Raw genomic sequence first — 22,157 nt, 5'->3', positions numbered from 1 at the left:
TTCTCTTGAACTGTATTCATTGTTCAAGCTGAACCATTTCATGGTATTTCCTTTGGGCAGCTTAGGAAACTAAAGCAGGCCTCCAATAGTAAAGCACAGCAATAAACTTGGACTCCTTGGCATTATGTATGGAAAACAGAAAATCTTCTCTTGTGAAAACATTCATAACTTCATTTCTATTATGAGACAAGATCAGAGAAACCCAAGTGGAGGAATACTATAAATAATTAGTTAGTATTCTTCGGTCAGCATGTATCAAATTGTTAAAGAATGTCAAAAGTCATTAATGTCAAAAGTCGTTTAATATAATTAAAAATCTGAGGAAATAATACATATTCCAGGAGCCAAAGTAAATGCAAAAGCTAAATACAATGTGTGATAATTCATATAATCCTGGAAGAGGAAAAAGGACATTAATAGTAAAAAGAATGAAATTTGAATACATCTATCTGTTAGTACTATTATTGCATCATTGTTAATTTTCTGATTTTGATACAATTACTATGGTTTTGTAAGGCATTCACATTAGGGGAAATGGGGTGAGTGCAACATTTTTGTAAATCTAAAATTAGTACAAAATTAATTCTTAAAAAGTTCATAGAAAAAATAAGTTTTATAAAAAGCTCTTCAGGAATAAAGAGTGAATGAATGATATGATTAATGTATCATCCCTGTAACAGGTAGAAATTCAATCAATATTTTCTATTCCTTAATATAATCAAGAATTAACAAGACACTTTGCTATTTAGACTATAAAGTAAATATTAATTCTGAGCCAGCCAAATGTATGAGGAACAAAATCTAATGTCCTATTTAAATTTGTCACAATTAAATCCATCTTTAGGCTGACCTTTCCAAAACTAGGACCGGTAATGTCATTTTAAAAAGTTCCTGTATGGAACTGGTCCCCTACTACCACCATCATCACTGACTTGCACTATTTTCTTCATGAATTTGCTTAAGATTGGGGCACAAGAATGATGCTAGCTCCCTGATTTGAGTTGACTCCCACTCCTGTTGGACACTAGTTAGGTTAAGGTTACACTTCAACCCTTGAACAAGAGCCACTAGTGTGGGCCCATGAAAAGGCTCGTTCAGGTCCCTGTAACAACCACAGTCCCACATTTGGTCTAGAGGATCCTAGAGAGGCAAGAAGGCTGGAGTTAATTTATACTGTGCCATGCCTAGCTAGAGTGGCACATAGTGTAATTTCCCATCCCAAACCAAAGTAAATGTGCCTGTGGCTATTAGTAATGAATGAAAAATTTGTCACATATGCACAAAATGATAATTTTATCTAGTGCTAGCTGGGAACAACACTGCAGCCTAAAGATTCCCAAGTTGCCTGCTCTCCAGTTTTAAAATTCTAATTCATTCTATACCAAAGAAACTTCATGTTCAGTACCTTGAAAGGGCCAAAGGAGAGCCTTTTCCCCTTCAGTGTTCCTGGTAATGACTTTCAAATGTTGGCATTTATGCATGAGCAGAAGCTGCTTTTCAAAGGATAATGTAACTGAATTTATCTTCTTCTTTTGACCTTTAAATGACTTTTTGGACTTGCGTCACTTATCGCTCTTACTTCTTGGTTTTGCCATTTTCTTTCATGTTCTGAGATCATCGCATCAGGGCTTCAGGGTGACCCTCTTCAAAGATCTTTGTGCTGCTATTAAGGTCTTTGCCTGTTTTGGATCAAGGCTTCAGAGCTTGTTCCTGTAGAAAATTGGAAATAATACATCAGTTGTGCAGTTCCTTTTTTAAATCCTTCACAAATATAGAATTTCTTCTCTCTCAGGGTAATACATGGTATAGAATCTATTCTATAGTTTAATGACATTCTTTCACGTAGAATAGTATGTTTTTAAAAGATTTCAAAATTCTAACTTTTTTAGCTAAACTTAGTTAAGCAAAGTGGTACTTGGGGAAAGCTTACAAAACATAATAGTGATACTTCTTTCACATATTCATTATAAATTAAGACAATTACCAAATGAGCAATGCAAGTCAAGGAATATAAAACAGAATTTTAGAGTCAAATTTCCATCTAGAATTTCTTACTTAGAATGGCAAAGTGGGAGAGACTTGATCTTTAAGATTAAAAATAAAGAAACAAACCAACAGAATGCATCATTACATTTGTGATACTTTTTGTCAAATAGGATTTGTCATTTTGTCAAAATGAAGACAATATCTTTGACAACTATTGAATTATTGCTACTCCAATAAAATTATGGATAAGTTATTCTCATTTTTATGCAGAGGAATCCTTGTGTTTATTTGCGTATACTCGAGGAGTGGGAAATGTTGACATGAAAGAAGGTAGTTCTTCTCAGGAAAGAGCTTTCTATTTTCCAGTTAACAATAAAGCCTTTATAAAATATTTAATTTATGCATGTAGATTTTACATTGTGAGTTGATTTGCAAGTATTTTATAGTGTTATCCTAAAAATACCTCAATATTCTATTTCACTATGTATGAGCACAAGCTTTAACTGAAATAGAAACACTGTCAAATCATATTCTTAAGAAATAATCCCATTTTTTTACACAGTTTATAAGAAACCAAATAAAATTTAAATGACATGAAATGTGATGGTTATTAGAGAAGTTGCAACTTCAATAAAAATTTATACATTAGATAATAAAAATAAAATTTAACACAATATTTTTAAAAGACATTCAATTTTTTTAATTTATATGAATCTTAGCAATTTTTAATCACACAAAACCAAAATGAGCTATGCAATGCAGCATACATCAATTAGAATATCACAGTCACAATAATTGAATAAAATATTTGCCTCACAAAATTTCAGTGAGTGACTCATTAAGTTCCCAAAACCTTGCAGTGCTATGCTTTTCCTAACTTTTCTCTACTTTTTTTTGGTGAGAAGGATTCTGCTTGAAAAAGGTTTTTCATTTTGCATTTGCTCCATTTAAATTTCAGCTTTCTATAGGGTTATTACCAGCTTACCAGGTGACAGGCATTTTGCTGGATGCTGAGAAATAAAGACTAATGGTTCCTTATTTAGAAGAGTACACAGTCTAATGGAGAAGACTTTCATGCATAAGACTGAGTAGAGTGCAATATACTAAGACTAAGTGTCAAGGGAGCCCAGAGGAAGGTGTGACTTATAGTGTTGGGAGATGGTTGATATTCACTGTCTAAAGAACTGGCACTGAATAGGACTATGTGGGTTAAGCTTTGCTTTTTTCCTCTGAGTTCCATGGTCTCAAAATGGGGGTCCTCAAAACCTGTGATTTTGTAAATCTATAATCGATTTTGTGCCCATGCTTTCAAAGATTTGGAGATAGAATATATACGAAGGAGAAATGCAGTATGAGAACTCTCCATGATGACTAGTTTTCGAAATATTGCAAGACTTCGGCTTCTGAAAGCAGAAAACTACAAACTCTTGTGAGGAAATTACTTCGTTTAGTTTTCTCATTAAATAAATGAGGAAACAGTGCCAGAAGGATTGCATTGTTTTTATCAAGGTCAAAGAGTTAAATTCAGACATTTAGACTTGGAGTTTGATTGTTTAGCTTGGTTTTATTTTCTAAGTTGCATTAATATTCTCCCAAATTGCATCTACATTGGAAAACAAGAAAATTCTCTTCCCATTGTACTTATTCGTTTGTTTACTGTTTTCACGAACATTTCTAAAGAATAATTTCAGAGAAATAAGATGACCCACATATGATTTTTATAGACTAGAGATTTGAAACATCCATATTTCTTATAATTTCTTCAAAAATAATTATTATTTATTATTCCCTGGTCTAATTCCTTGATCCAAGAAACAATAAGTAATAAGAATTATACTGCATTGCATGTAAGTTTTTAATCCTTTTCTCAGTTTCTTTAAATTTAAGTCTGAATATTCTAATATTTTCATGTTTATATAAATTTTCATTAAAACATTGTTTAATCACTTATTATCTTGCATAGTCTTTTACACTTTTTATTTTGAAACATTTCTTAGAACAAACCATACCTCAGGTTGCCTACAGATTTATGCTAACTCATTCCAATCTTTTTCCTCTAGGTCTCTTGCTCTGTCACTTTAGTGTAAGATAAGACTCTATATAAAGTGCACATTTTCTCAAGTATTGCTTTTTAAGATTAGCAAATATTGTTTTTTCCCTGAGGTTTCTTCTGTTCATGATTTAAAAATATCATGAAAAGGAAAGCAGTTATTTAAAAGCAGCACAACTTGTTCTAAACATCCCTAACTCTCCCTTTAGGCTGGCCTTGGTATATTGTTACATAATTAAATGATTATCTCCATTAACCTGTCTCTCCAAGTATTAAACATAGTCAGTGTGCATACATTTTTAAAACAAATTATTTTAATCATACTGCATTAAAAATGAGAAGAATGTGCATTCTACTAACTTTTGCAGGCTCTTCCTTAAATCCTTATTTAATCCATATTTTTCTCTTTTATCTTAGGATGGTTTCCAATTTAATATCCATTATGCAACAAAGAAATATAGCTTTTTTAAAATAATTAAATAAAATATAATAAAAGAAAGGAAGTGTTACCCGCCAAATAATAAATCGATTAATAAAATAAATATTAAAGTCGTATGTGTTTGTCTCCAAGCTAGGGGTTTTCCCACAGTTTATCTTGCTGAATGTTTTCAGTAACCCTATGAGGCAAGTATTCTTACTGATGTTCACAGAGAAGGAATTTCAGACCCAGGAAAATGAACTCTCATGGCCAGTACCACACAACTTGAGCCTCGGAGGCCTGGATTTGCCCCAAATAGCCTCCCGGTTTCATTAACTGGTTATTTACAATTTGAGTCTGATTGTACAACCTTAACTTTCTCTGTTCCCCAATGATCAGGTTCTCCGTGGATCCTGTGGAGTCAAGCAACTTGTTTCTGTTCTGGTTGATAAAATGAAATTCCTGAGGTCAAGTGCCACTGGCACCCTGGACCCAGCACCCAAGCAGAACAAAACCAAATACCTCTCCTAACACAGAAAACGCCACATTTTAAAATATGAATTCCCCTCCGCCGGACCGCCGCGCGGCGCACGCGCCCCGCAGCAGCCGAGCCGCCCGACCTCCCTACCCCCTCTCTCTCTCCGCCGGACCGCCGCGCGGCGCACGCGCCCCGCAGCAGCCGAGCCGCCCGACCTCCCTACCCCCTCTCTCTCTCCGCCGGACCGCCGCGCGGCGCACGCGCCCCGCAGCAGCCGAGCCGCCCGACCTCCCTACCCCCTCTCTCTCTCCGCCGGACCGCCGCGCGGCGCACGCGCCCCGCAGCAGCCGAGCCGCCCGACCTCCCTACCCCCTCTCTCTCTCCGCCGGACCGCCGCGCGGCGCACGCGCCCCGCAGCAGCCGAGCCGCCCGACCTCCCTACCCCCTCTCTCTCTCCGCCGGACCGCCGCGCGGCGCACGCGCCCCGCAGCAGCCGAGCCGCCCGACCTCCCTACCCCCTCTCTCTCTCCGCCGGACCGCCGCGCGGCGCACGCGCCCCGCAGCAGCCGAGCCGCCCGACCTCCCTACCCCCTCTCTCTCTCCGCCGGACCGCCGCGCGGCGCACGCGCCCCGCAGCAGCCGAGCCGCCCGACCTCCCTACCCCCCTCCTCCCCCTCCTGCTCCGGCTGCTCTCCAACCAACACGGTGCCCTCTTCACCCGCCTTCACCGTGCTCCTCCGCCACCAGCCTCGACAGCCTTGCCGCCCTCACCTTTCCTCCTCCAGAACAACTACTGGGGGAGTGGAGATAATACAGAGCAGCTCCCGGAGCCACGAGGGAAATCAAAGGGACAGCGTACCCCATCCTGGAACGGCTGACTATCTGGGAGAACCAGCTCCGGTGAGATCACCAAGGGGCACGGGCTTTCCTGGGTGGGACAGCAAGCGACCGGAGTCCCTCCCTTCCACCTTCCCAGGCCAGCTGGTAGAATTGGACAGGCGGTCCCCTTAGGCCGCGGCGGCTGGTGCCCCCACCACACGAGGCCCCCCGGAACAACTGAGATAGTTGGGTCGGAAATCCCCAGACTGCGGAGAACAGTGACCGGGGGATCCCTTCCAAACACGTGACTTCCCCGTCGGCTGGGAGCAGTGCACTCTCCCGGGCTGCGACAGCTGGCGCCCTCCCGCCACGCTTGGTGCCCCGGGCCGACTAGCTAGTTTGGCCGGACGCTCTCCTGTGCTGCGACAGCCGGCGACCCTCCCCGCGTTTGGAACCCCGGGCCGGCTGGCATTCTTCCGGGACGCTTCGGTTGCCGGGCCTCCCCTACGGCGAGAGTTTTCCAGAGTTGAGGGACCCACAGCAACTTTCGCTGGTGGAACCCACAGACAGGCGTGTGCCACGTGTGCCACCTACTGGGCAGGATAGGAAGAACAGATCCCAGAGACTGCGCAGAAAAATCTTTCAACCTGTAGGTTCGAACACCCGGGGAAATCTGACTAAATGCCCAGACGCCAGCAGAAGATAACGGATCACGCTCAGAAAATTGAACATATGGCCCAGTCAAACGAAGAAACCAATAGTTCAAATGAGATACAGGAGCTGAAACAACTAATGCTGAATATACGAACAGAAATGGAAAACCTCTTCAAAAACGAAATCGATAAATTGAGGGAGGACATGAAGAAGACATGGGCTGAACATAAAGAAGAAATAGAAAAACTGAAAAAACAAATCACAGAACTTATGGAAGTGAAAGATAAAGTAGAAAAGATGGAAAAAACAATGGATACCTACAATGACAGATTTAAAGAAACAGAAGATAGAATTAGTGATTTGGAGGATGAAACATCTGAACTCCAAAAAGAAACAGAAACTATCCGGAAAAGAATGGAAAAATTTGAACAAGGTATCAGGGAACTCAAGGACAATATGAACCGTACAAATATACGTGTAGTGGGTATCCCAGAAGGAGAAGAGAAGGGAAAAGGAGGAGAAAAACTAATGGAAGAAATTATCACTGAAAATTTCCCAACTCTTATGAAAGACCTAAAATTACAGATCCAAGAAGTGCAGCGCACCCCAAAGAGATTAGACACAAATAGGCGTTCCCCAAGACACTTACTAGTTAGAATGTCAGAGGTCAAAGAGAAAGAGAGGATCTTGAAGGCAGCGAGAGAAAAACAATCCGTCACATACAAGGGAAACCCAATAAGACTATGTGTAGATTTCTCAGCAGAAACCATGGAAGCTAGAAGACAGTGGGATGATATATTTAAGTTACTAAAAGAGAAAAACTGCCAGCCAAGACTCCTATATCCAGCAAAATTGTCCTTCAAAAATGAGGGAGAATTTAAAACATTCTCAGACAAAAAGTCACTAAGAGAATTTGTGACCAAGAGACCAGCTTTGCAAGAAATACTAAAGGAAGCACTAGAGTCAGATACAAAAAGACAGAAGAGAGAGACATGGAGAAAAGTGTAGAAAGAAGGAAAGACAGATATGATATATATAATACAAAAGGCAAAATGGTAGAGGAAAATATTATCCAAACAGTAATAACTCTAAATGTCAATGGACTGAATTCCCCAATTAAAAGACATAGACTGGCAGAATGGATTAAAAAACAGGATCCTTCTATATGCTGTCTACAGGAAACACATCTTAGACCCAAAGATAAATATAGGTTGAAAGTGAAAGGTTGGGAAAAGATATTTCATGCAAACAACAACCAGAAAAGAGCAGGAGTGGCTATACTAATATCCAACAAATTAGACTTCAAATGTAAAACAGTTAAAAGAGACAAAGAAGGACACTATATACTAATAAAAGGAACAATTAAACAAGAAGACATAACAATCATAAATATTTACGCACCGAACCAGAATGCCCCAAAATACGTGAGGAATACACTACAAACACTGAAAAGGGAAATAGACACATATACCATAATAGTTGGAGACTTCAATTCACCACTCTCATCAATGGACAGAACATCTACACAGAGGATCAATAAAGAAATAGAGAACCTGAATATTACTATAAATGAACTTGACTTAACAGACATTTATAGGACATTACATCCCACAACAGCAGGATACACCTTTTTTTCAAGTGCTCATGGATCATTCTCAAAGATAGACCATATGCTGGGTCACAAAGCAAGTCTTAACAAATTTAAAAAGATTGAAATCATACACAACACTTTCTCGGATCATAAAGGAATGAAGTTGGAAATCAATAATAGGCGGAGTGCCAGAAAATTCATAAATACATGGAGGCTCAACAACACACTCTTAAACAACAAGTGGGTCAAAGAAGAAATTGCAAGAGAAATTAGTAAATACCTAGAGGCAAATGAAAATGAAGACACAACATATCAAAACTTATGGGATGCAGCAAAGGCAGTGCTAAGAGGGAAATTTATTGCCCTAAATGCCTTTATCAGAAAAGAAGAAAAGGCAAAAATGCAGGAATTAACTGTCCACTTGGAAGAACTGGAGAAAGAACAGCAAACTAATCCCAAAGCAAGCAAAAGGAAAGAAATAACAAAGATTAGAGCAGAAATAAATGAAATTGAAAACATGAAAACAATAGAGAAAATCAATAAGGCCAGAAGTTGGTTCTATGAGAAAATCAACAAGATTGATGGGCCCTTAGCAAGATTGACAAAAAGAAGAAGAGAGAGGATGCAAATAAATAAGATTAGAAATGAAAGAGGAGACATAACTACTGACCTCACAGAAATAAAGGAGGTAATAACAGGATACTATGAACAACTTTACGCTAATAAATACAACAATTTAGAAGAAATGGACAGGTTCCTGGAAAGACATGAACAACCAACTTTGACTCAAGAAGAAATAGACGACCTCAACAAACCAATCACAAGTAAAGAGATTGAATTAGTTATTCAAAACCTCCCTAAAAAGAAAAGTCCAGGACCAGACGGCTTCACATGTGAATTCTATCAAACATTCCAGAAAGAATTAGTACCTACTCTCCTCAAACTCTTCAAAAAAATCGAAGCAGAGGGAAAACTACCTAATTCATTCTATGAAGCCAACATCACCCTCATACCAAAACCAGGCAAAGATATTACAAAAAAAGAAAACTACAGACCAATCTCTCTAATGAATACAGATGCAAAAATCCTCAATAAAATTCTAGCAAATCGTATCCAGCAACACATTAAAAGAATTATACATCATGACCAAGTAGGATTCATCCCAGGTATGCAAGGATGGTTCAACATAAGAAAATCAATTAATGTAATACACCATATCAACAAATCAAAGCAGAAAAATCACATGATCATCTCAATTGATGCAGAGAAGGCATTTGACAAGATTCAACATCCTTTCCTGCTGAAAACACTTCAAAAGATAGGAATACAAGGGAACTTCCTTAAAATGATAGAGGGAATATATGAAAAACCCACAGCTAATATCATCCTCAACGGGGAAAAATTGAAAACTTTCCCCCTAAGATCAGGAACAAGACAAGGATGTCCACTATCACCACTATTATTCAACATTGTGTTGGAAGTTCTAGCCAGAGCAATTAGGCAAGAAAAAGAAATACAAGGCATCAAAATTGGAAAGGAAGAAGTAAAACTATCACTGTTTGCAGACGATATGATACTATATGTAGAAAACCCAGAAAAATCCACAACAAAATTATTAGAGCTAATAAATGAGTACAGCAAAGTAGCAGGCTACAAGATCAACATTCAAAAATCTGTAGCTTTTCTATACACTAGTAATGAACAAGCTGAGGTAGAAATCAAGAAACGAATCCCATTTACAATCGCAACTAAAAGAATAAAATACCTAGGAATAAATTTAACCAAAGAGACAAAAAACCTATATAAAGAAAACTACAAAAAACTGTTAAAAGAAATCACAGAAGACCTAAATAGATGGAAGGGCGTACCGTGTTCATGGATTGGAAGACTAAATATAGTTAAGATGTCAATCCTACCTAAATTGATTTACAGATTCAATGCAATACCAATCAAAATCCCAACAACATATTTTTCAGAAATAGAAAAACCAATAAGCAAATTTATCTGGAAGGGCAGGGTACCCCGAATTGCTAAAAACATCTTGAGGAAAAAAAACGAAGCTGGAGGTCTCGCGATGCCTGACTTTAAGGCATATTATGAAGCCACAGTGGTCAAAACAGCATGGTATTGGCATAAAGATAGATATATCGACCAATGGAATCGAATAGAGTGCTCAGATATAGACCCTCTCATCTATGGACATTTGATCTTTGATAAGGCAGTCAAGCCAACTCACCTGGGACAGAACAGTCTCTTCAATAAATGGTGCCTAGAGAACTGGATATCCATATGCAAAAGAATGAAAGAAGACCCATCTCTCACACCCTATACAAAAGTTAACTCAAAATGGATCAAAGATCTAAACATTAGGTCTAAGACCATAAAACAGTTAGAGGAAAATGTTGGGAGATATCTTATGGATCTTACAACTGGAGGTGGTTTTATGGACCTTAAACCTAAAGCAAGAACACTGAAGAAGGAAATAAATAAATGGGAGCTTCTCAAAATTAAACACTTTTGTGCATCAGAGAACTTCATCAAGAAAGTAGAAAGACAGCCTACACAATGGGAGACAATATTTGGAAATGACATATCAGATAAGGGTCTAGTATCCAGAATTTATAAAGAGATTATTCAACTCAACAACAAAAAGACAGCCAACCCAATTACAAAATGGGAAAAAGACTTAAACAGACACCTACCAGAAGAAGAAATACGGATGGCCAAGAGGCACATGAAGAGATGCTCAATGTCCCTGGCCATTAAAGAAATGCAAATCAAAACCACAATGAGATATCATCTCACACCCACCAGAATGGCCATTATCAACAAAACAGAAAATGACAAGTGCTGGAGAGGATGCGGAGAAAGAGGCACACTTATTCACTGTTGGTGGGAATGTCAAAGGGTGCAACCACTGTGGAAGGCAGTTTGGCGGTTCCTCAAAAAGCTGAATATAGAATTGCCATACGACCCAGCAATACCATTGCTAGGTATCTACTCAAAGGACTTAAGGGCAAAGACACAAACGGACATTTGCACACCAATGTTTATAGCAGCGTTATTTACAATTGCAAAGAGATGGAAACAGCCAAAATCTCCATCAACAGAAGAGTGGCTAAACAAACTGTGGTATATACATACGATGGAATATTATGCAGCTTTAAGACAAGATAAACTTGTGAACCATGTAATAACATGGATGGACCTAGAGAATATTATGCTGAGTGAATCCAGCCAAAAACTAAAGGACAAATACTGTATGGTCCCACTGTTGTGAACGGACATTCGAGAATAAACTTGAAATATGTCATTGGTAACAGAGTTCAGCAGGAGTTAGAAACAGGGTAAGACAATGGGTAATTGAAGCTGAAGGGATACAGATTGTGCAACAGGACTAGATACAAAAACTCAAAAATGGACAGCACGATATAATACCTAATTGTAAAGTAATCATGTTAAAATACTGAATGAAGCTGCATCTGAGCTATAGGGTTTTTTTTTTGTTTTTGTTTGCTTGTTGGTTTGTTTGTTGTTGTTGTTTTTTACTATTACTACTACTTTTATTTCTTTTCTTTATATTGACATTTTATATCTTTTTCTGTTGTGTTGCTAGTTCCTCTAAACTGATGCAAATGTACTAAGAAACAATGATCATGCATCTATGTGATGATGTTAAGAATTACTGAGTGCATATGTAGAATGGTATGATTTCTAAATGTTGTGTTAATTTCTTTTTTTCTTTCCGTTAATAAAAAAAAAAAAAAAAAAAAAAAAAAAAAAAAAAAAAAAAAAAAAAAAAAAAAAATATGAATTCCCAAATCATCAATACTACTTGTCTTAATTTGCCTCCTGCTATGACAAATGCCACATAATGAGTTGACTTAAACAAGTACTTATTAGCTCACAATTTCAGAGACTAGAAGCCCAAAGTCAAGGGTTGGTAAAGTCTGTAGGGTCCTGACGCTGGCTTGCTGTAGTCCTTGGGGCCCCCTGGCTTGCATCTCTGCCTCTCTTCACCTAGCCATCTCTTTCTCCTTGTGTCTCCTCTTCTAGTGTCCTCTGACTTCCCGCTTCTGGCTCCTCTGGCTCACTGCCTCTGAATTTCTTCTGTTTATTAAGGACATTGTTTATTAAGGATTAAGACCCACACTGATTCACTCGAGCCACACCTTAACTAAAAGTACCTCTTTGAAGGGTTCTATTGACAAATGCATTCCAGCCCACAGAAACGTGGATGAACATGCTGTGGTTGGGATACATAATTCAAAAATCTATGACGCTATTTTAAACCTTTCCCATCTCTATTTTCAAATTTCCGTTTCCTACACAGATTTTCAGCTTTTAAATTCCAAAACAACATTAAATGTAGTAGATATACAATGTTTAAGAATGCAAATATAACTCCGAAAGACTGTGAATAGGCTGCAAGCCTATGCTCACATGAAAGTCAGTTGAATGATTTTGACAGTGTCTAGAAAATGGATAGAATCACATTCATTCTGGTCATATATGAGTGGAGTATTCCAGATCTTTGGCCTTCCCTTGAAACATCAGAAAAAACTCTCCAACTGCTCAATCTCAGCAGAAACTGCTTTGTTAACCTCAGATGCCTGAGGGGCATTTCAGGTAGAGAAGGATTTAGAAACCTCTTCTCATTACCTGCTTGTGTTTGCTCTGTATTACAGAGTAGACAGTTCTTTTCATTCACTCTATCAGGTCCCAAAGCAGACAGCCAGAAAGGTGCTGTGGCAATAGCATTGAACAGAACAGCCAGAGATCTAAGTACTTACTACTCTGGGTCCTGAAACTTTAGTTACGCTGGAAAAGTCCTAGAAATTCTCTCCAATTTTTGCAGCCTGAATTTTTTAGATCAGATGATCTCCAAGTTTCCCAATTACTTTAAAACTCTGTGCTTCAGATATCATATAACTTTGAAAAGTGAACCACAGTCCTGGATTTCAGTTCCTGCTCTGCATGACTGAGTTATCTGTGAACACAAAACAGGCAAGCTCACAATGGAGAGATTATATATAATAGATATTTTGAGAAATATCATTTGATGCTTGCAAAACTAGAATAAAATATAAGCACTGTGTATGCATTTAATTAATTATATGCATTTGAGCCACATATGAAAAAGAAAATCTAAAATATTGCAATGTTAGTCCTAATGAGTTGTAGAATGTCTTGGATTCAAGCTTTGTCTAGAATTAATGCTGAATGCATGCAGAAGAACAATTTTAACAATAATAATAATGCTAATAATGTATAATTCTGTCAGGCAAAAGCGTCATTATATTTTCTGGACTTTCATGGCAAGTTTAAGTGGCATTAATGTGATAAAATTGTTTAATGATCCTATAGCTGTAACAACACAATGCGTATGTGTAATTGCCACTTTTAGCCTTTTCAAATATCAGTAAAGGGATTTTTTTCTTTTAATTCAATGATGTTGATGGAATATTTATTCACATTCTATTATCCTGGAACACGAAGTATATATTTCCTCAACTGTAATTTATCAGAGCTAAAAGCTGTAAAGCCTATACAACACAATTTTATTAAAATTATAATTATTCTAATATTTCAGCAAGATAGTAAATTATTATTCAGTAAAAAAATACCAAAAATTGTTATTTGGTAGAAAAATACTAAATTGCACTTATTATATTATTTGTTGATTTCTTCCTGCTATATTTTTTCATATTAAAACCACCTTAATATGTTTTTCTAAAAATGGGATGAAAGGTCTGGAAATATAAGTAAATATAATATGGAATAAAAGCTAGCCATTTGAGTCAAAAAGAATGAGAACAGTCACATTTTTAAGATAACTTTAAATTGAAAGTCTGGTAAAATCTTCATCAGGTAAAATTATAACTTTCAATGCTAGCATACCAGCCACTAGCACAGAAGTACATTTTGAATTCATTATTTTTTTGCTATATTGGAGAAGAAATATTATCAAGAATTGGTCAACTGAAAGAAAAACACTGCAATGGATTCCTCCATGTCAGTGGTTCTAGAAGTCCAAGAACCAGGCAGCATCACTGAGAACTTTTTAAGAATGCCAATTCTTTGGTCTCACCTCAGAGCTTCCGAATTAGTGATTCTAGGGCTGTGGCTCAGCACCTGTTTGTCTTCCAGGTGATCATGATGCTCTTTAGAGGCTGAGAACTTATGCATGTGGAGTTTCTAGAACAAGAAAAGTTGTTTTCCTCTGGAAATATTTTTGTACCATGAGAGTCTTTCTTTAAAGATTAGTTTTCAATAAAATTTAAGGCATTAGTTGGATATTTATTATTGCATTCATTACTTGGCCATCTCATTTGGCAAGTTAGAAGTTACATGGTGGTTAAACTCAAGTTTCAACGATCACTTACAGACATAAAGTGCAGAAATGATATTGTAAATGACTCACGGGAGAACTTGAGGACTCAAAAGCATCTTCCAAGATGCACTTCTCATGAATTCTGTAGCAATTGAAAAGCAAGCAAAAAGTTCAAATATCTTTAATGAGCTAAAGGGCTAATCTTTTTTTTTTTCTTTTTGGCATAGGCAGGCTCTGGGAATCGAACCTGGGTCTCTGGCTCAGCAGACGAGAATTCTCATGACTGAGCCAAGGGACTAAACATTTTTATAAAATCTCTCAGTTGTCTTTGTTGGTCAAACTCTTATTAAATTATCACATAGTCTTTTGTGGGGGTTGTGTGCCTTTGGTATCTGTGGATCAGTTGTAATATATATATAATCTGGTGATATCTATTTCTTTTGTAATCTATCCATTCTTGAAATATTTGAATTTCTAGTAGGAGTCAAACCTCATGCCAGGCATGTGCCAGGGGAATCCCTCAAGAACTGTGTCTCACCCTTACAGAAGGGAATTCTATTTAGTGCTTTGCTGGCTCTGTGTTTATCTGACAGGGTGGACCTTTAAATTAGAAGGACTATAGAGTGACAATTTTGAGAGTGAAAGGGGTGCTATTTATGATTTCTCAGAAATAACAGATTCAATTGGCAAACTGGAATATAATAGCCACCCTACTTGAAATTTTTCTTATAGCTCAGACCTTTTTTTCTTTCCTTTCCTTTTATGATTATTGATTGATTAGTTGATTCTAGTTTGTTAGTCTCATGGTTTGGCTATGCTAAAATTATGGCCTTTAAACAGACAATATTAATCTACTTTATATAATCTTGGATGGTATTCTAGTTTGCTAGCTGTCAGGATGCAATATACCAGAAACAGAACAGAAAAGTCATTCTTAGCTTGTGGGCCATATGAAAACAGGCAACCCATTCTTTGCTGACCCTGCTACTGCCCTCTCTTTTAGACAGCAGAAGTTTTGCCCTACATACATATTTTTGCATCATTAATTACTCAATAAATGATCAATGAATGCAACTACTGGAAAAAAATATATATATATATTCATAAGTGTGTGAATTGTTAACCCAGTTCAGTGGATGATACAGGAGCTGAAAAATTTGTTCGTGTTTTTATAGTTTAAGATGCTGCTCTCTCAGAATAGTTTTCAACTATGCTTCATGGAAGAATATTATTGAAGAACTGTTGTTTATACATGAGTTACATTTTATTAATAAAACAGCATTTTCCTCTGGGAAAACTGGTGAGGAGGAAGAGAATTATAAAAAAAAAAAAGAGTTGAATTCGAAACAAATTAGTCAACGGATTTGAAATGTTGCATTGCATTGATTTGTCTCCTAAGTTCTTAGAACCTATCAATTCAATTCTTTCAACCTAGCAAATTGCTCTTTTGCATTATTTTTCAGTCTTCCTACAGGGAAACACATAGTAAGAGTGAGACACAGAGAAAGAGAGATGAGATTTCATGAACCTACACTTCTCTTTAATTCTTTTATTTTCTGATATAAAGGAGAACAACAGTATATTTCTGATGCATTATTACTATTGACTAATGATATTATTGTCTTAGTTTCTGTCCATCACAAGTAATTGCTATTTGGTAAGATTTTCTGTTATTTATTTTATCTTAAGCTAATAAGTGTTAAACATATTTTTCTCTCATTCTTTAATAAATATTAAAAATATATTGAGACAGAGAAACATGAACCTTTGTATGAATGTCTTAACTTTGGGTGTAAGAACTATGTTATAAAATCAATATATGTTAATCTCGATTTCCAAGAGTGCTATTCATGTGCCTGGAATGCTCATAGAAATGCTGTGGTATTCAAAACATCTAAGAACTTGTCTTGGCTATATCGACTTGGATAGGTAGAAGACACGCTAAGCATCCAGGGTTCAAATATGCAGTACGGACAATATAATTGCGCCCTCCAGTGATTTATCCTATAGCCAATACAGCCAAATTGAAAATGATCTCAAAACCTCATTCCATAAGGCTTGTGCAACACGGTTGCTTCTAAAAGGCAAACATTTAGTGAAACCTTTTCAAGAAGCCAAGCAACAAATTACAGTATTTTCCCTTAATGCCTCTATAATTGTGTGAGTCTCAGTGATATATTGGTATTCCTCCCGGGGTGATGACTGGTCAAAGAGATTAAAGGCCTATTGTGCTTGATGAATGCCTAAAATAAAGACGAAGCAATGAAAGGGTTTAAAGAGAGCCAAAACATGAATGCCTAAATTATTTCCAGACCCGACCATGTGCCCATCCTTTCATGAGACACAGTAAGAAATCCATGGAAAAGGCAGGGTTCATAATCGTCTCTCCTCTGCAGATGTCATCCCCAAAATATCATCATCCCAAATCATTTAGAGGAATGACGCGTCTGAAAGTTGGCTAAAAGAGGATGTGTATATTTTTAAACATCACCTGGATTATTCTAGCTTATCTTCCATCCTCTTCTGATACCTTTCGATCTTTCCTCTGGGTGTTTGTAATTCTGCATTTAATTATGCTTTAACTGCTTCATGAAAAGTGTATTAAAACAAACTTCCAAAAATAATTGGACATGATTTTTATCTTTCCCTTGGCTATTTGGCATTATTCCTTAATCTATCACTTGTTTATTTTTTCCTTTCTTCCTGTTTTTTTTTTTTTTTGTAACATTATACAGAAGCTGCATTGATTTCTTTGTGATTACTCATTGGTGAAGGAACTGTGATTAAGAGATTCACGTGAGAATTAGTGTTCCAATATAACAAGGATTTTCCTTTTCACCAAGGATTTTTTGCACGTGAATTCATTTAGTTTTTACTTCCCTGAGGAATGCAGATGGACAGCTCTGGGGTTATAGAATGCAAAAATCTCTCTGCTTCCTGCTGCCACAGGGGCAAACGGATATGATTCCTTGTTTGACAGCACCGACACTGGTTCTCAGAGCAAAACCTGGTCCAGCAAAGCACCCAACACCAACCAGAAAACTTAGTTCCTGTAAACAAGTGATTTACTACTTTCACTTCATGATGAGCCCCTCGCATTTGACAAGTATGTAACGCTAGGAGTTTTCTGATATGAATAAATTCAGGAACCTCTTTTGCTTTCTTCCAGCGAGAACCTCTAGGTGAATTGCCTTCTTTTGCCAAATCTCCCTTCTAATTTATGGCTTGGCATCTTAGATGTTTCTTACCTCTTTTTTTTTTTCTTTTTCTTTTCTGTTTTTAAATAATTTCCAGTAATTGACAGTGTGCATGCCAAGTTACTACCGTCTATAAGCTGTAAGTCTACCACTGGCTCTCCAAAGCGTACAGTAACATATTTTAGATATTCTTATGCTTTATAACTTTCAAACAAATGATTCATTACCAGCTTTTAACAACTCTGGAATTTGCACTTACAAGTTCATAAGACAAAATTGCATGTTAAAATGCATCACTGAACACTGACTTTGGAATATTCACTTTTTTATTAATAGAATATTAAAAACATTTTTCTCCCTTATATTTTATTATGTGATAGTCATCTAGTTTTGAAAACAGTGTTATTCAAAATATATTTGAAAAATGAATTAATGAAAATTACGCTGGCCTGTGTATCACAATCCCTGGGTTTTACTAGTTGTAAAATGTATCAAATGATAACTCATCCAAAGTTTAATTGCTTTTCAGCTTTAAAACTGAGTGTTTCAATTAATTAATAGGTATCATTTACAGAAAATCAGAGCACCCAACATCCTTATAGATAAAAGCATAACGTTAAGGAAGTCTCTTAACCATGAACTTATTTTCCTCATATGGTCGTACATTTATTCCTTTTTTAGGTTAAAAGCATGAATGAAATAATTGGTGTTAAAAATTCCTATCTTCATGGCATAAAGTATTAAACAGAATTATGTTTTCTAAACACTTCTACGGGCACTTCTATAAAGATGAAGTGTTATTTTTATATTTTACAAACATTCTGCCAATGAAGCGTTAATATTATGAATATAAAATGAGTAAATCAGCTTTGAGGGAGCACCCAACCTCACACAATTAAGAGGTGGCAAAGCCATGATTCAAAGTCATGCTTTCCTGGGTTTGAATGCAAAAACCAAGCAGTACTCAGCACTTACCTTTTAATGCTGCCAACTAGCAGCATTCTGATGCCTGCAGAGAGCAAGTGTAAACATGGCTTCAATAATATGCTGAGCCCATCTCTCTCTAGAGGAGTCTGTGTTTAGCCTCCAAACCTCAAAAAATGAATCCTACTGCTCTCAGAACAAAGTATTGTAATGATACTGGTGATAAAATAGTAATACCAAAAAACAATAACATTCATATATTATATAGCGGTACATACATGCGCATGTGTATATATATATATATATAAGCAAGGCAGAAAAACAAAATAGATTTCTGTTAAATGTGACGTTTTAAAATTTGAAGATGTAACATCAAACTATATTGAGACCAAAATTTTATTTGTTGTTGTTTTTTATTGTATTTCATTTTATTTTGTGTCATTGTTGGCTAAAGTGACAATTTATTCTAGGGCTCCTGAAAACTTCCAAAGATGTACTGCTTCAGAAATATACCTTGCTCCTGAATTTTCACAGCATATTTTTTTCTGTTAATAATATTAAAACAATATGTAATTTTATTGCAGATAAATTGAAGTAGAGCGCAGAGTAAAAAGGATGGTTAAATTTACAATTTGCCAGTAGTTTTCCATAACTGCCACCACCAGCACTGCTCAGTGTCAGGACTGAAGGGACGCATGGGGGGAATTAAGAAAGAAGGACAAGAGATAAGATGTAGTTAAATCTGGGACCAAGTGGGACTTTGAAATCTGATGGAGACTCAAAGACCCCAAGAGATTCAGCACTGTTTAGTTCATAGGGCTGAGAGGTAAAGAAAGAAACAAAAGTGTAACTAAAAAACAGGAAGGAGGAAAGCACAGGTGGAACCACCTGCTTCCCTGCACCTGCCTGGCTGAGTCAAAAGTTAGACATGTTTCCCAAGGCATCCTTCAGTTCCAGACTCAAGCAGCTTTGCAACACTTTAGTCTTTTCAGGACATCAGGTGCCTATTCCCACAAAGACAGCTATATCTCTGCAGCAAGCATGCAACCTCTGTCTCATCTCACATGTGACTTCACTGCTAAAAGAGTAGCCAACGTATAACTAGTCTAAGATATAACTGCATGAAGGCTCTTTACAGTACATAGATAATCACAAAATATCAATCATTCAAAGCAAAAAGCAGAAAAGACACAATTTGGGAGGGAAGATTAAAGTCTTAAATGATATGCAATGTATGATATATACAGACGATGTATAAATAACACTCCATGAATCATCTACACATTTTGAATTTTATTAAAAAGTGCATTGACATACCAATATAAATAGCCATATTGCAGATAACCATTATCATTCCATTACTAATAAGGTATTCCACTCAATACTTTTGGATTCTTTGATGACCCCCCCAAATTAAAAGCCTCTTTTTTCAAATGCTGCCAGCCAGAAAAAATCTACTTTTAATAAACTTATGTGGTGTGCTCATTTGATAAAAATGGCCACAAGTGGACAACTGAAAGAGTATGAAACATCCAACTCTAACAACAATCCTTCTTTCTTCAGAACTTTGAAAGAACCTGATGATCTTTACGGCTATATGACATTGTAATATAAGATTTTAATTGACCTATGACATATCAAAGTCTAATTTATATTACAAGTGTCTCAATTAATGCCTTGCTTCCTCTATTAAGCTAAACTTACTGAGGCTGGGGTCATGCCTAATTCATTCTCATATAATATGTAGTGCCTCCTATGAAGTTTGGCACATCATAGTCATTCAGTATGGAAACTGATTTCCATTTTTGTGGAAACTTCATATTGGGTCTACCTGAGAAAGGAACAACTTTAAACGTGTTTACAGATAAACAAATTTAAAGTTAAAAAGTAATTAAATGTTATTAAAAATAGTTCATCTCTGGAAATTAACACTCTAAATTTCAAAAAAACATACTGATAATTGATACTAAGGCATTTGATCCCCTTCTTGATTTCAAGGCTAGGCCATTCTGGCACTGACTGGTAGGACTTCAGAGAAAACAAAAGCGCCTTATTCTTCTTACTTGTAGGACCTGTCTGCCAAGATTGACTTGCTGTGAAGTCTGTGTCCTTGACCTTACCTTTGTGGATGAGCTTGCAGTGAGTTCCAGGAATCAGCATCTTGTGAACATATATTAAAGGAAATTTTTCAAAAATGTTTCAGAAATCAGATTTAGTTGTTGCCATTAAAAAAAAAATAGGGGAACGAGATTGCTGATGAAATACCACATGTCAATATATACATAAATTATATATATATATATATACATAAATTATATATATATATATATATATATAAAATCTTTCTCTCTTCAGAACTCCAAAAGAGGCTGATGATCTTTAAAGCCATATGACACTTTGTATGTCATATTCCAATAGCCTTGTGACACATCACTGGAGTCATACTTGTTTTCTGACTCCTCCATGCCTGATTTCCCCTTCTAAGCTAAATTCCTGAGGATGGGGCCATATCTTCTAGATCCTTTCTTACTGTGTTCATCTTCGCAAACCTGAACTATGCTTCCCAGGCTCTCCTTACCTGAATGGTCCCAATTTAGGTGGAAGTTAGAAGACAGAGGTGAAGCAGCAGCCTCTTGGCTCTGGAGGTCAGGGTTCTCTGATCTATCTCATATTAGGACACTGGGAAGAAATGAGGCTGAATTCCTCCAGATCCCACTGGATTGCCTCCCTGAACTTCACATCGTCTTGGCCCAGTCTGCATGTAGCACTGTGGCAAAGGACATCGGCTCCTTCTGCAGGCCATTTGCATCATTGAAGTTGGGGAAGGTTGGCCAAAGATGTAGGCTTCAGTTCACCTTCTTAGATTCCACTTTGTCTTTACCCTCATCTGCTTCACTTGGTTCTTTATTTCTCAACTTGTTGTTCTAGAGCAACTTCAAACTCTACACCAGATATAGAAATAATACAATAGGTTCCATAGAGTGCTTTATCAGTTTTAACATTCTAAACCTTCCAATAAACCCCTCATTCTGTATCATTCATAGTAGTTCTACTGCCTTGATCAAACACAAATGAGGCAAAAACAAATTATGATAACATTAATATGCTTTGTTCAAATATATGCAAGTTTTGCATTTAATATGAACACGAACATTTGCAAAACACCCCCTACCAAATATATACTATAATATGACAATGTCTCAAACCAGAATCCCATCATCTCACTCTCAAATAATTATACCTATAAACATCAATTTGCCTAATGATACATTAATATATTATCACAAATTATCCATGAGATAATCAAATGAATGTGATTTTCTGAAAATATTTATTAATGAAATATTTCATTAAAAAGCTATGGGTCAAAAAAAAAAGCTATGGGAGTGCTCAGTTTGGCAGCACATATACTAAAATTGAAACGATGCAGAGAAGATTAGCATGGCCCCTGCGCAAGGATGACAGGCAAATTCGTGAAGCATTCCATATTAAAAAAAAAAAAAAATTATGGGAGAAGAGTATTATTTTTAAATAGATGCAAGCATTTCAATATCTCCATTTAATTGTCAAATATATTTTAATTGAATTTCATTGAATAGTAATTAAATTTAACTGTTTTCTAATTATCCACAATGTCGAAGAAATAAACATTTTTGGATGATAAAACTGAAAAGCACATATATTTTAAATCTCTATTTAAATATAA

General features: G+C 36.7%; 1 long non-coding RNA gene and 1 other non-coding gene across 2 annotated transcripts; one reads left to right on the top strand and one right to left on the bottom strand.

Annotated features, from left to right (window-relative positions):
* Window positions 1-283: 283 nt before the first annotated feature.
* LOC143686349 (uncharacterized) lies at window positions 284-12,072 on the bottom strand. The gene is made up of 3 exons (XR_013177076.1): window positions 11,905-12,072; window positions 1,406-1,710; window positions 284-393 (listed from the first exon to the last, which is right to left on the bottom strand). It is a non-coding gene; the product is annotated as an uncharacterized LOC143686349 (long non-coding RNA).
* Window positions 12,073-21,837: 9,765 nt separating this feature from the next.
* On the top strand, window positions 21,838-21,944 carry LOC143689157 (U6 spliceosomal RNA). Its single transcript, XR_013178621.1, has one exon. It is a non-coding gene; the product is annotated as a U6 spliceosomal RNA (small nuclear RNA).
* The last annotated feature ends 213 nt before the right edge of the window (window positions 21,945-22,157 follow it).

The sequence above is a fragment of the Tamandua tetradactyla genome, chromosome 6 (genome assembly GCF_023851605.1).
Source record: "Tamandua tetradactyla isolate mTamTet1 chromosome 6, mTamTet1.pri, whole genome shotgun sequence".
Lineage (NCBI taxonomy): Eukaryota > Metazoa > Chordata > Mammalia > Pilosa > Myrmecophagidae > Tamandua > Tamandua tetradactyla.
The sequence above is the reverse complement of the archived record's forward strand: the minus strand, read 5'-3'. Positions and strand labels throughout refer to the sequence as shown.